At 31.3% G+C, this 15,912-nt stretch overlaps 1 pseudogene; it reads right to left on the bottom strand.

The window, feature by feature from the left end:
• Nucleotides 1-12,620: 12,620 nt before the first annotated feature.
• On the bottom strand, nt 12,621-12,820 carry LOC121983669 (annotated as a pseudogene).
• Between the last annotated feature and the right edge of the window lie 3,092 nt (nt 12,821-15,912).

Below are 15,912 nucleotides of genomic sequence, written 5' to 3'. Positions count from 1 at the left end.
AAAGAAAGAAATAAATTCAAAGAAAATGTTTTAAAGGGAGTCTGTATTAAGGGGGAGCTATGTTTATGCTTACTTTTTATATCACGCTTCTTGTGCTTATATATAACTGCATAATTTTTACTTAACATTGAATTTCGGTTGTCATTATCAAAAAGGGGGAGATTGTTGGTGCAGAAGCATCCGACGATCGAACCTTAGTTTTGATAATGGCAAAGGATTCAAAGTTAAGTTAGTGTGTGATCTAACATGTTTGAATGAGTATTTCAGGAAAGTCCTAGCTGCGGTTAGGCAGGCGGAAAACCCTAGGGGGTGGTAACCCTAGGTCATAGGGGGTGGTAACCCTATGCGGAAAGTCTTGGCAGGTCGATGGCTTCAGGCAAAAATCCTAGGGGGTGGTAACCCTAGGTGGAAAGTCCTGGTGTCGCGAACCAGGTGAAAGACTGGACTAGCCGGGAAGCGGATGTCCAGCAGGAAGTCCGGAAGCATCGAGTCTTGAGCAAAAGTCCAGTGAATCTGGAGGATAAGTGGAGTAGGTGAGGACGCGTTCCCCGTAGAGGGAACAGTAGGCGTCGGGTCGACCTAGGATTTCCGGTTGGAAATCCGAAGTCAGACTCGGACAGTCCGAAGACTGTCAATTCTTCTTTACAATGTTTTATCTTATTCTAACACTGTCTTGCAGGGGATTTTGCTCGGACTAACCTTTGTTTGCAGGTGAGGAACCTGCTGGAAAAAGGTTGTCCGGGCGCCCGGGATGGATCCGGGCGCCCGGAGGTCCGGGCGCCCGGAACAGGTCCAGGCGCCCGGGACCAAACTTTATCCCTGCCGCGACTTCGCCACGTGGAGCATCCTGGTTGGTTGGCCACGTCACACTCCAGGCGCCCGGAAGGGATCCAGGCGCCCGGAACTTCATATAAAAGAAGGGTCGAGGTGCAGCTTCAAAACAACAATCTTCTAAGCAATCTCTCTGCAATAAGCTGCTAACGACTCGATCCAGAAAGTGCTGCAACGACACCCCGACAACCCGGAGCTTCAGATTTAGTTTTTGTTGTCGGTATAATCTGCTTACTGCTTTGAATTGTAATTAGTCTGTAATATTTTTATCGTGATTATAGTTGTTGCCCACGGAAAGCGATCAAGGATCGCGGGCCTTCGAGTAGGAGTCGCCTTAGGCTCCGAACGAAGTAAATCTCCTTGTCTCTCTGTGTTTGTTATTTCTTCATTCCGCTGCGCTTTTACTCATTTGTTTTACGAATCGAAAGAAATAGCCACGAACGCTATTCCCCCCCCCCCCCCCCTCTAGCGTGGTCTCGATCCAACATAATTGGTGCCAGGATGAAAAGTCCATGATACTTAAACACATGTAGTTTGATTTCTCCCACTTGTCAAATTCAACTCTCTACTCTACAGTCCTAGTACTAGTTCAGGGTGTGGGGTGATCATGTCTTAATGCATACTCTAAGTCCATGTAGTGTAAGATTACAATCGCGAACTCTTTACATTCAGCAAAATTCGAACTAATTAGTATGGGAAGTTATTAATACTATTACAGATTGCATTGAAATTAAAAGAGAGAAAATAATGTAAGCTCACAATTTACTTAAGCCAAGAACATGTATAACTACAAGTAATAAATTATAAGATTATGCAAATAAAATAAAATTATAAATATATATAAATAGATTTTTTATGAGATATCAAATACAATATTATATTTTACTCTTGGATTAAAATATAATTTCTTAACAGTACTTTCTAATATAACTCAAATTTTAATTGACTACATAATGAACCTTCCTTTGAGCCAACTCATTATGCATATAATTCGATACTTTATATGAGTTATGTTTGGTATATAACTTACAATAACTTTAATTTGATACATAATATGTTTATCTTTGGGCTGACATATTTTGTGCATGATCTAAACAAAAAAATAAATTTTGTCTAATAGTTGTAAGCTATCCTTAATTATATATTTGGTATAAAAGTAATTTTTCTTTGGGTCAATTGCTCTTAGCATAGATATACATTTACCAATACAAAATGCATTAAATCTTCTTAAGGTGTCTTCCTTTAGGTCGACACAATAGTTAAATTTAGTAGCACGTGTGTAGGTAGACCCAAGAAACCCCTAGGAACTTTAATCGAACAGATAAGCATGTGATCAACATTAATAGCTCAAATTTTAGGTGTTTAGTTGATTGATAATGTATGGTAATCAATTGGTATGATCCAATTAATTGACTCAATCGATTTGAGAGACTACTGTATTCAATTTCATGACCATCAATCGATTCAGATATGTGCCAATTAATCGGTTGTCCTAATCGATTACAGAACCTTCTATGTTCAATTTCACACTTAACCATCGATTGTTGATTCATGGTAATTGATTGCTAAATCCCCTCGGGATGGTCTAGTAGTTAGCACATGAGGTGTTGCCACCATGAGATCTAGGGTTCGAATCTCGAGAAAGCCGAGGTAAATGCCTCCCTTATATGCTAGTCATTATTCCAAAGGCTAATAGCCGCCCGTGATTTACCTCCTCCGTGTTGGCCCTGAGACGGGTTGGCGGGGGCGCTGGGGGCAAGCGTATTCACCTTTTTCCAGCATGGTAATCGATTGCTAATCACCAATTATCACCTTAATTATATTATTCCAAGAGCCTTCTTTACTCTATTTCAATCCATTAATCGATTGGTGAAAATCACTTCAATCGATTTGGATGATCGATTAAACGCCCTTCTGCATTCGACCCTTAAACAATAATCGGTTAGTTCTTAGCACTAAATGATTACTTGAAGCTGTCAAATCAGATAATCGATTAAAATTAATTTTGTCATGATTTTAGGGTTGTTAGTCGATTGTGTTGATCAATTCTAAATGCTACTACATCGAACCTCAAGATCACTAATCGATTAGTCAGCAGTCGAACTGGTGGTCAATTAAAAATCGATCGCTTATTTGATCTTATTGAGCCAATCGATTGATAAATCAATGCAATCGAGTAGAACCAACTGATCGACCAATTCAATCGATTTTGAATGTTTATGTTCGCTAACCTAGGCTTGATAATCAATTATCTGACCAAGACAATCAATTACACCATTGTAGTTTGACCTAAAATTAGATTGAATGTGACGGTTTTCCACAAAGACAATGGTTGTTCACCACTGTTCTTCATAAAATATGAAAACCAAGAAAAACCAAGCTTGTCTTAGTTTTCTTTCACATAATGTTTTCATGATAAATTCAAGCAAAACATAATCTAGCATGTAAACATTAGATCTACGAAAAACCCCAACCATAGTGCCATGAAAACAATAAAACAACTATCCTCTTATACCAATTGAAATTTATATAAAATCTAAGCCGTATGAATTCTAAAAATTAAATAAGAATCCGAAACAAGAAATATAAGTACATGAGCATGAATCTTGTTTCAATGAAAGCATGGTATAACATGATAAAAACATAAACCAAAAGCGACAAATAATATGATTAAAGAGTCATCCTTACCCTATAGCTTCGTCTAAATATCCTTGAGAAATATATTTATAATTAACTTATAAATAAATCCACCTAAAAGGATAATATCCGATAGATGGCAGTCTAGTGAGAGTCACCTTGCAATCGACCCAACGAGCCCAAGTTCTAAGGGCTCTAGCGCTGTTGAAAGCTTCGGCGGGTTCATCTCCTCCGTGACTTCTTTGCTCGCTCGAAGTAGTCTCAGACCCTCATTTTTACAATGGTGCGTCTATTAGTAGTCGGTGTTGAAGACCATGACATCGGACCGCTGGCGGAGAGATTGCATCTTGCCAATCTCCCTCCCTCTCCTTCAACTCCACCCGGAATGGACTCCAAAAGAATTGCGGTCCTTGATGGACACGCAATTGCATGCAGAGCATCGATTCTCACGTATTCCTCTTGATTGAACCACCCACCGCCAACACCCAATCTTTTCCCTCCACCATCCGATCACGGACCATCACGAGGAAGATAAATCTCGATAACTGAGAGGATAAGTGATGGTGAGGTGAGTTGCACAGGATCCGGGGATTTATGTCCCGATAATCCTACGGTTTGATCCCATGACCTCATATGATAAACATGCCACCATTTATCATCTCGGATGATCTGTGGGAGGTACATTAGGTACATATCATTGTTTAATTATAACATAGGTTACAATTTTATTATAATATGTATTATAGTTCATCTACTATGTGTCAAAATTTGATTAAAATATATGATTTGATTTTATTATAAAAAATAAAGATAAATTCAGTGAATTTCATTGACTATTCCTAAGGTGACTAATCTGATCCTACCTAAATTTTTCATCAGCTATCAGGATAAATCGGGAACTACGTGGCGATTAACCCAGAAGTTCAACATCTTTTGATTGTGCTCCATATTTAGAAGAAATTTTTTTGTAAATATATCATAACTAAAAATTGAACCGTAAATTTTTAGGTGACAATTTAAATGTCCGACTGTGGTACCATAGTTCCATGGACTTATTATAAATGTATATGATAGATAGTTATCGTAATTTAATCATAATCATATTCGATACTAAAATTTAATTGTATTAGCTGACATAGATCCTTACTAAATCTCTTTAAAAAATTATTTTAAATTGAATCAGATAAACGGATTCCTAATTATATGAATCATCCACATGCATTCATAATTAAATAAAATAACCCAATATCAATCTAGGTTTCTCATAATCACGCCGTCCCTTCACATAGAGGTAAGCATTCACTTAAAATTAAACCGAATCAAATTAACTAAAAATCAAATTTGTTAGATCCTTCGTGACCAATTAGAGAGGATGAATAATCTGAAAATAAAAAAGAATCCTTCTCAAATTTTACAGTTTTATTAACACTTACATAAAAAATAATACAAATTAATTAAAGAAAGAAGAGATAAAAAAGAGTTAGTTTACAATCAACGGATTACTAATCTAAAGAAATAAAACTCACTAAAATTTCCTCTGGACAGAGAAGCCTCTTACATCAGTCAAATCTCACAACTACAAAGTTAAATTAAATTAAAATCGATTACAAGTATTGTTTTTAGCTTCTTGGATCATGACTGTATAACCCTGATCGGAGTGCCTGGAAAGGTTCCACGCGCCTAAAGGGGAATAAAATTGTATCCCCGTCGCACCGGATCTTGACAACGTGTGTTTTGATAAAGTTTCTGGTTCTGACATTCGGAAGGGTTTCGGGCGCCCAGGCTGGGTCGACACAGCCCCCTGGGCGAGGCGCCGAGACCAGGTCTAGGTCTTTAGCTCCGGATCCGCTCACTTGGGTCCGAGTCTCCCGCTCTGGCTCCGCTCGCTTGAGTAATTTTGTCCATCCAGAATATGGCTCACCCAAACTCATTTTCCGGCCTTCTCGAGCAACCTTCCGCTCCGGCTTCTCGTCTCTCAGAAATGTCACACGTCTCCTTCTCGTCCACCCGCGTACTCTTCTGCAGTACCTCGTTCCTCGGACGCACTGAGTCTTTTGGCTCTCTCCCGTATCGTCTTTCTCGCTAGGTGTGTGTTTCGCTCGACTTCCTGTGCTCCTAAGTTCCTGCACACTTAGACATAAGGGTTAAACCATAACAAGACCTAACTTAATTTGGTTGGTCACATCAAAATTACCTAAGGTATTACAGAATTAATTATTTTTTCAAATTAATTGAAAATCGAATAAATCCAACTTATAAAATATCAATTAATTGGATAAAAACTTAATTAACTAAATTTTTTCGAATAATAGAAGATTTAATAAAAGTCGAAATCAAAATTTTTTTATTGCATGAGATTTACCGGTTTAATTTTTAAATTTTAGTTTATTTAGTTTAATTGAATAAAAAATTAAACTAAAATAAAAACCGAATTAATCTAAAAATAAATTTTATAAAAGAAAAATAAAACTACTGTATTAATCGGACCGAATTTTTAAATTTGTTCCGTTCCCAATCTATTCAATTTAATCGAATTTTGGTTCCCGCTCACATCTTTGCGAATCTATTATCTTTGGCGGCACCGTCACTTACTTCCATTCCTGATGTCACCTTTACTGTTCGCTTCCAATAGAGTCAATATTTGATAGTCACTGATTCGACCCTTGTTAGGGTATCTATTTTTTTCTCCTTCACAAGTCATAGGGACACATTGACTTTGATAGTTCTAATTAAACTGGCATCTACTGTAATATGTTGTGAATTTGTCTACTAATTAAATTAACTTATATTGTAATATTTTTGAATTTATATACAAATAAAATTGACTTCTGGTGTAATATTTTTTACTGTTAAAAGATTGAAGGATAAAGGATTGACATGCATCTCTAGCCATCTAGTGTGGATGGAATAAAATAACTCATCTCTAGTCTTTCTCATAATCATGCCTCGTGTATTCGACTAAAATTGAATGGAACCAAATTATTCAAAAATTGAATTACTTAATTTTTTTTTTCAAATTAACTGAACCAATCAAATTTTTAAATAAAAATTGGATAAATCAAACGGATAAAATATTAGATAATTTGGTAAAAATTGAATGAACTATTTTTTTTTAAAATAATGGAAGATTTAATCAAAACTAAAATCGAATTTTTTTTATTCCATGAGAGATTTACCTCAATTTTTAAATTTCAATTTATTCAATTTAACCAAATATAAAAAAATTAAATTAAAATTAATCAAAATTATTAAAAAAATAGATTTTTTGGGGAAAAAAATCAAATTACCAAATTAATCAAACTGAATTTTAAAATTTCGGTCTGCTTGGTAGGTTTGTTCGATTTAATCAAATTTTTTTCACCCACACGATCACACCCTTGTAAATTCCTTTTAACTCGGTAATACTGACTGTTGACTCGTTCAGTCGCTCTGTATATGATTTGCTACACAGCACGATCGGCAATACTACCCGCTTAATTGGTCGATCTGTCCACTCGACCTTTCTATCTACTCGATCAGTCCGCGCTTGACACTTAGTAAAAATCAGTCCATAGGGACAGTCTGAAATTATATACTCAGGTTATCGTAGAACTGTACGTTGCGATAAGGCACAATTATTTCAATCCCTCAGCAAATAGTGTAGATATATCATGAAAAGGGCCCTGAGATTAATTATCTTTTTTGTTTTCTTTTTTCGTATAGGTGCCGACACCCCTCCTTGCTTATCCGAGAGTCCCAGGAATATGCATGAACGCGATGATCAGATTCCCACGTTGAATGGATGATAAATAAATCCTCCAAAACCTGTCTAAGCCAGGGCCCATGGGGGGTGCAGGAATGAACTTGTCCACAAAAGCCGTCTCTCCAGCGAAATGTTTGTTGTCATGTCCGCCACATGATTTTGCACTCCGTTGAATATCCTACAATTAATTCCCACGAACTTTCAAAATCATGCCCGAGATCAAGGATCAATCTCATATTCTCATGGACGGACAAAGTCTCTTGCTTTCCGCCCCTTCTCTCCAATTCCACGGCAGCTGTTCGCCGGATTGCTCGGGTGACCTGAAGCACTGATCAGCAGCCGCTCGACGGATTTTCTCAACGATAGCAGTCGCCAAGCAGTTCAGGATTTTATTGCTTCTCACCCTCTTCCCTCTACTATATCAGGGGCCGTCTCAAGTTACATGAGACCTAGACAATTTTTTTTTTCAGACCTTTAATATTTTCTTTAAAAAATTTAAAATTTCTCTTCATACTTACGCCGACAATAACGTATTTAAAATTTTATATAAAATTTAATTTTGAGATGTAAAATTATTAATTAAATTTTTATATTTGAGTTTTGATAATAAATTTTTTCAATTGGAAAAATTGCTAGATTATTTATTTTTTTGAGATATTGTTAAAAGTAAATAAGATTTTATTAATTTTAATTTTAAAAAAACTTCTTGAATAATATTCTATAAGCTATGCATATGAGGAAAAAATTATTTTTTTTATAGGATTTAATATCTCAAATGCTATTTTTATTTGGATTTTATATTTTTTAAAAAATTTTAATTCTAAAAATAAATCAAAATCATCATCAAATAATATGGCATTTGTTAAAAGTTATTTAGATTTAAACATTTTATTTTAAAAAAATTTATTATCTAGCAACTTTAACTTTTTTTTCTCATATAAAAAATTAAAATTATTTTTGTATATTTTAAATTGTTCAAACATACTTTAAATGAAAAAAATAATATAATCAATAATATAATTAAAATAATTAATTTTAAAATTCTTCAAAGTTTTACTTCATTAGTTGCATTCTTAGCAAATAGTTAATTTCTTCAAATTATAAGTTTTTCATAAAATTTTGATTTTATATTTATTTCATTTACAATCCCTTTAGTAGAAATGATAGTAGATGTAAATCTATTTCCTCTATAATCATTAAAAAGAAATAAGACCTTTTAATTGATCTAATGCAATAGCAATGTTCATATCTTTATATTTCAAAAATGTATTAACAATATTAATTGTTAATAATATATCATATCCAATAACCATACCTAATAAAAATTAAAAAATTTCAATCTAATATGTTACTAAAGAATTTGCTTCACTTTTTATTTTAGTATCGTCACTCTTTTTTGCAAGTTTATACAAAGCTTCTCTTATTTGTAGAACTTGATATTTTATTGCTTTAACACTTTTTAAGATGACTTTCCCAATGTGTTTGTGATTATAGAAATTGACAACAAGAAAAAAATAACCGTCTTGGTAAATCAAAAAAGTGTTTTAGAAATAAAAAATATAAAACCTTATATATCTAGATTAAGAAATCATAAATTCTAAAAACGATAAACAAATAATTCTAATAAATATATATAATCTAATAGTTATAATGGTTTAAGAGTTAAAATAGAAACATGAGCTTGTAAAATTTTCCATCTTTTTGTAGAATAATAAAATAATGAGTATATATATTGTATCACACCAAAAAAATGTTATAACACTAGGACACAAATTATTCGCATCACATAGTACTAAATTAAGACTATGACAACCATATGGTGTATAAAAAGCTCTTGAATTTATATCTAAGCATCGCTTTTGTACGCCTTCTTATTTATCTTTTATATTAGCCTCATTATCATATACTTGTCCTCTTTTGTCATTTACATCAAGTTCAATTTTCTTTATTCTATTCATAAGCATATCAAAAAGATCTTTTCCTGATGTATCATCTAGTTTTAAAATTTTTATAAAATATCTTTTATTTTAATTGGACTTGTTGAAATATCTACACATCTTAATATATGAGACATTTGTTTTTGATAATTTATATCTGGAGTATAATTAAGTATAGCTAAAAAATATGTTTCTTCTTTATTTTTTAATTATAATATTTTTTTACTTCTTTTTCTAATATATTTATTAACTCATTTTGTATATTATGACTAAGATAATGATTATTAATTTCACCATTTTGAATATGTTTAAGGTGTTATTGTATTATAGAATCAAATTCTGTAATCATTTCAATTAAACCTAAAAAATTTTCATTCTTATATTGATAAATCTTCTCATTTCACTACAAAAATATTATTAATTAGGGACGAATTTTGCAACGAATTTAAAAAAAAAAATCATTGGAAATTGGATTTATGATGAAATTTGCATACCTTTATCCCTAAAAAACGGTTTTTTGTCTAGAATTTGAATCACAAAATGCCAATTTTTTTTTTTTTGCAAGATTTTTAACTATAGAAATAATTCTTATTAATACATTCTTCTAATATTCTTTTTCCTTATTTATCTTTTCTTGTAAATTTTGATCAATGGTTTTATTTTTAAGCAATCTCATTTCAATATCAAACCAAACATTCATATTTATAATTTGTTCACAACTTATTTCATGAATTTTAAGTTTATCACTAAAATTTTTTCAATGACACCCTTGATTTGCTAATTGAATTGTAATTGATTTTTGATTAATAGTTTACAATAAGAGCAACCTACTTTATCTAATTCTTTTGAATATATTAGTATTTTCTATCATATTTTTCTCCATTTATTAATTTTTGAATAAAATGGATCATAGAAAAATATTTTCATTATTTGGAAAAGAGATATGATTCCTCTATTTAGAGCTTTTTCAACTAATAAATCTATTAAAATTTATATTTATATTTGTTCATTATATTGAATCATATATATTTTGAATAATATTTTCATCAATTTTATTAAAAAAATTATCTTGAAAATGTATTAATTCATCTTCTTCTTCTGCATTATTATTATATTTTTCGTTAATATTAATATTTTATGAATTAGATTTGTAATTATTAAAAAATTCTTGTCCCAGTATTTTATCCTAAATTATTATCTTCTAACAAAAATTTAATTAATTTTTTATTTAAATTTTTAGTTGTATTATTTTATTAGTTTTGATTATTAATATTAGTTACAAATCTATCAAGTGCACGTTTCTGAAATGGAATAAATTCTTTTTTATATATATTTAAAATCTTAAATTTTTAGTAGACATATTTATATTCAAATAATTATAAAAAAAAAATATAAGTCCCTATTATTTTATCAAAATAAAACTGCTTAAAATTAAAAGAACAATAAAATCTGATTTAAGGGTGTATATTCAATTTGATGATATTTTAAAGTTTACTTATTATCTACACAACTATAATAAAAAATAAATATTAAATTTTATTTAGATTGATTAATTTAAGAAGCATAATCTATCATATAGTATTCATAAATAATTCTTTCTCAATAGATAATCAAAAATAAAAACATACTCTCACATACCAAGTTAAGCCTGCTGACATGAAAACACACTTCAGTGGTAAGAAGAGACAAAGAGCGCTGAGATCTATAACATGTTACATATGATGAAAAAAACTTTATGACAAATATAAGATGGACTGTGAAATAAAAAAAGTAGCAAGAGGTGTGCACCTAAATGACTAATCGATCCAAATTATATCAAGTATCAACTGAGGTTTCCATATACATGGCTCTCTGGTTATGGTAGCTTTTCCATGAACTTATTTGGAACTGGTTTAATTGGCTATTCTACTTGGGTAGCTAATTATTTGTAGGTCAGCATGACGCTCATCGGCATTGGATCTGTCTAAGACTTGTTTGATTTTAATGTGATTCTCGTGATGAGAGTAAGGGTGACTAGGGCATAACTTAAGCCTGTATTCTGCAACATTAAGTTGCTCATTGTTGGTTTTGATTAATGGTCACTGTCGCCTCACACCAATCATGCCATGCTATCAACCAGTCCCTCCATTTGCATGATTTCTTCTTCTTTCCTTAGTTGAGTCAACGTTAAGATGCGCACTAGTGTCTGCAAATTCATTAATTTTGGGGACATGCAAGCACATGCAATCTCGTTTATGAAATTGGGGGTAAGTGTTAAAATTAATGGACCTAATTTTATTGGGTTCTGAACCTAAGGTATTATATCAATTTCTTTATTATTATATTTAAAATTTAAGATAAATGATTAATTTTATTAAATTTAGATAATCATTTTTTTGCTATACACTACATCAAATACTCTAAAATTTCCATCATCCTTAATTTTTTTTATTATTTTTCTTCTCTTTCTTCTATTTTTATTATTATATTTATGAAATGAGTGGAATGAGAGAAATTGAAAAGATTGAATGGAAGGAAAGAGATTAAAAAGAAATATTATTTTATTTTTAAGGTAGAAATTTCATTTCATAAATTTAGAAAATCATTATTCATCAAATCTAAATGTAGAGAATGAATAGGGTAACTAATGCAGAGTGTTTTTAGTTACCCTATTTAAAATTTAAGGTAAAACTTTTAGATATGATAGTTGATGTAGATGGCTTACATCTAAAGTCAGACATGCACTATATATTTTGCATTAGAAAGATTTTATTTTATTCACAAATTTTACCTTATTAACCTAACCTCATTAAGTGGTACATATTTATTAAAATTTTATTTATACATAATTCTTTTGTTAATTAAGTGAGTAAGAGTTAAATGTACATAATTAACCAAAATATTACCTTTTATTCAATGATGATAATAAGTCCCCTATAAATATAAATAATAGTGACATTTAGGGTCCATAAATACACACCCTTCAAGAATAATAACACAATCTAAGTAAGATATTTAGAGTTATTAGAAGGCTCTAAATCATTAAACAACAAAAATGATATTCAAAGTATTCTTCAAATATCAAATGGTTAGAGGAAACATCCTTCTTCCACATTCAGTATCATATTTATTTAGTACAAAGTATAATTTAAATTCTAATAGGTGGTATTGAAGCCATTTTTACCTTCATCTTCGTATAATTTTCAATCATTTTTTTTATCGGATGTCTTTGAAAAGATGAGTGATAATCCCAGTTAGTCTTATTAAAGATCCTTGAGGGTAGTTGACCCGGTCTCACGGAAGTTTTCCACCGACCATCAGGGTAAATCAGGAAGTGCACACGACAGTCGGCTCGGAAGCACAATATCTTTTGATTGCACCCCCCATTTGGAAGAAAAATTCTTATAAATATGTCATAGCTGAGAATCGAACCGTGGATGTCTGGGTGACAACGTCGATGTCCTACCGCGACACCATAACCCAGGGGACATAAAAATTTAGAAGTCAGACCATCCCAGTAAACACAGATATGCTGAGAACAAGCCTCTATAGCCACCGGTCCTAAGAGACCTGAGCCATTAATCATGCTCTGAACTCGAGATCTTATGTCATCAACGAGATTGTGTTGCATATCTCCTTAACACTCAAGGATACAGTTGTACGAGTAGAATAGATCCTGTTCAAGTAAGGTCATTTAAAAAAAGGATGTTGGGCTATAGTGTCGCAGTAGGATATCTAGGTTATCACTCAGGTATTCACGGTTCGATCCCCAACTATGACGTATTTGTAGAAATTTTTTCTCCAAATAGGAGGGGTGTAATCAAATGATCGATAAAAAACTTCCATTGTGTTGGACTGGTCATCTCAAGGATAGATTATCATTTATATATATATATATATATAATTTTCAATCAACTAAATTTTTGAAAAACGTGTTCATTCAATTTTCCAATTTTCAAAACATCAACCAAAGTCTAAGGGGTTGGGTCTATATATATATATATATATATATATATATATATATATATATATATATCATGTGATATCATTATTTTTTTTTTTTGAAAATTTAAATTGGTATTGAGAAAATTTTCCTTTTAAAATTATGAATATTTATTTTTTAAAAATAAATTTAGGTATGATATATCAATTATTATGAATTCTTTCTTGATATATATATGATTTGCATGTACAAAATTTGGAGTTTGGAAAAATTTGTCCTTCCAAAATTATGAATTTTTCTTTTCTTGAAAAAAATTCCATGTTTTGTATCAATTATTGTAAAAAAAAATTCTTCTGATTTGATGTTAAGCTCATAAATTATAAATACAAATTAAGTTGACAATTTTTACTTATGAAGAGTTATTATTTGAATAATTAAATTTAATAGTAATTAAAAATAATCCGAGAAGATATGATCAAAGGAAATTATTCATAGACTAGTCTTATTGATTCTCCCACCTTAACTCTACCAATCTTTTATGGAAACACTTTTGGAAAGTGTTAAGTGTGTTACTAAATAATTACTATATAAAAATTATGCAAAGCTAAAATTTTATCCAGCAACCATATAATTTTAAATAATTAAGATTTAGTCACAACACCCTTAATTATGAAAAATTATATATTAAGTGGATTAGGATCACATAGTGAACATAAATATATAATAATTAATTATATACATATAATAAATTTTACTCCATCTTTGTTATATTTATATGATTAATTAAAATAAACTATCAAATCATATTTTTTTTAATTTACCCGGAGTTAAAGATTTTTTTGTGATATTTTTATTATAAAGTTATAATAAAATCTAATTGAATTAAAACTTTAGCATACAAATAAGTTTTATGTCACTAGATTTTTCTCTAAACATAATTTACATTGGTAAAACATGTCATTTTTTAAAGCACGTATTTAATTTATGCAATATAATCTTTGAATTTCTCTTATATGCATTGTGATATTCTTGAACTTAAGGATGATAACTATAAAGTCGGGAAGGAAAGAATTCTCCTTCATTTGGAGTGGTTGGATATTGATTATGCCATAAAAAAAGACTAACCATCTGTTATTAATGAAATCAATATTCCTGATGAGATTGACCTTTATGAAAAATGGGAGTGATCTAATCATTTATGCGTAATGTTCATAAAAATCAAAATCTCTACTTGTATTCGTGGCGTGGTTGAGGAGCATGAAAAAGTCAAGGACCTACTTAAGGCAATTGATGAACAATTTGCAATGTTAGAGAAGGCCCTTTTTAGTACCCTAATAATGGGATTCTATTATTAAGGCTCACCAACGTGAAAGGTGTGCGAGAGCATATCATGAAGATGAGGGATATAGTGGCTCGATTGAAAACACTCAAGGTGAAAATATCTGAAACTTTCCTTGTGCACTACATCTTATGCACTCTTCCTCATCAATATGGTCCTTTCAAAATTTCCCACATAAGGATAAGTATCGTCAATCAATGAGTTAATGAATATGTATTTACAATAGGAAAGAAGGTTGCTAATATAAATGAGTGATAATGCTCTTATGATTACACAAAAGAAGCCACAAAAATAAGCCAAAGTCAAAGGGAAAGAGAAAGGGAAGATTCCACCCCAACCTGACATCAAGAAGGAATCTAAGTGTTTCTTTTGTAAAAAGAAATGGCACATAAAGAAGGATTGTACTAAATTTAAGGATTGATTTGAAAAAAAAAAGTATTCTTATATCATTTGTCTATTATGAATCTAATATGATTAGTATGATTTATAATACATGGTGCATTGATTCTGATTCTATAATCCATCTCACAAATACCTTACAGAGTATGCTAAGCCTAAGAAAGCCAGTAGAAAGTGATCAAAGCATTTATTTTGAAAGCAAGATGTTCTCACATGTGGAGATAATTGGAACATGAATTTTAATTTTAGATAGTGGTTTTGTTTTGAAGTTGGAAAAAATATTTTATATTTTATATTTTGCAAGAAATATAATTTCTATTTCAAAGTTTATACATTTGGATGTTTTTTTTTGAATTTTTAAGTAATTCTGTGAATTTATTTTATAAATCCAATCTTGTTGAAAATGATACAATGATTGATGACATTTATTCCATATCTTTGCAAAATAATATCAATTCACTATACATGTTCGAGCGGGTATTAAAAGATGTGTTATAAATGAGGATTATTCTACTTTGTGGCACCGAAGATTGGGACATATCTCCATGGAGAGAATAAAAAGATTAGTAAATAATGGAGTACTTGATACTTTAGATTTTGCTAATTTTAAGACTTGTGTGTGTTGGCGCAGCGGGGCCGACAAGAGGGGGGGTGAATTTCCTATCAAAATAAAACATACATCTTTTCCGTTCTTTCAACTCTAATTAAAAGCAACTATAATAACAAATGAAAATAACAACTTAAAAGACGAGGCACAAAATTTACTTGGTTATAACCTAGGTGGTTGTTAATCCAAGAGCAATAAAACTACTAAAAGAAAATGTCCTTCGTTGAAGGCGGAGAAGTCTCTTACACTTGTTGAAAGTTTCGACAATTGCTAGGAAATTAAAACAGGAGTTGATTTATTATTTCCTAGGTTCAGGGGTCTTTTTATAGCCCTTGGGAAAAGTTACCCGTGGCTGAAAGGCGCCTTCAATAGGGTGGAAGGCACCTCCAGCGAGGCAGCAGTGGATAAACGTTTATCCACTGCTACCGGCTAAATTCCTAGTCGAAAGCGCCTTCCATAGGCCTAGAAGGCGCTTTCCATGGTTGGTTGAAGGCGCCT

This window comes from Zingiber officinale, chromosome 5A, assembly GCF_018446385.1.
Source record: "Zingiber officinale cultivar Zhangliang chromosome 5A, Zo_v1.1, whole genome shotgun sequence".
Classification (NCBI taxonomy): domain Eukaryota; kingdom Viridiplantae; phylum Streptophyta; class Magnoliopsida; order Zingiberales; family Zingiberaceae; genus Zingiber; species Zingiber officinale.
This window is presented reverse-complemented; position numbering and strand designations above follow the sequence as displayed.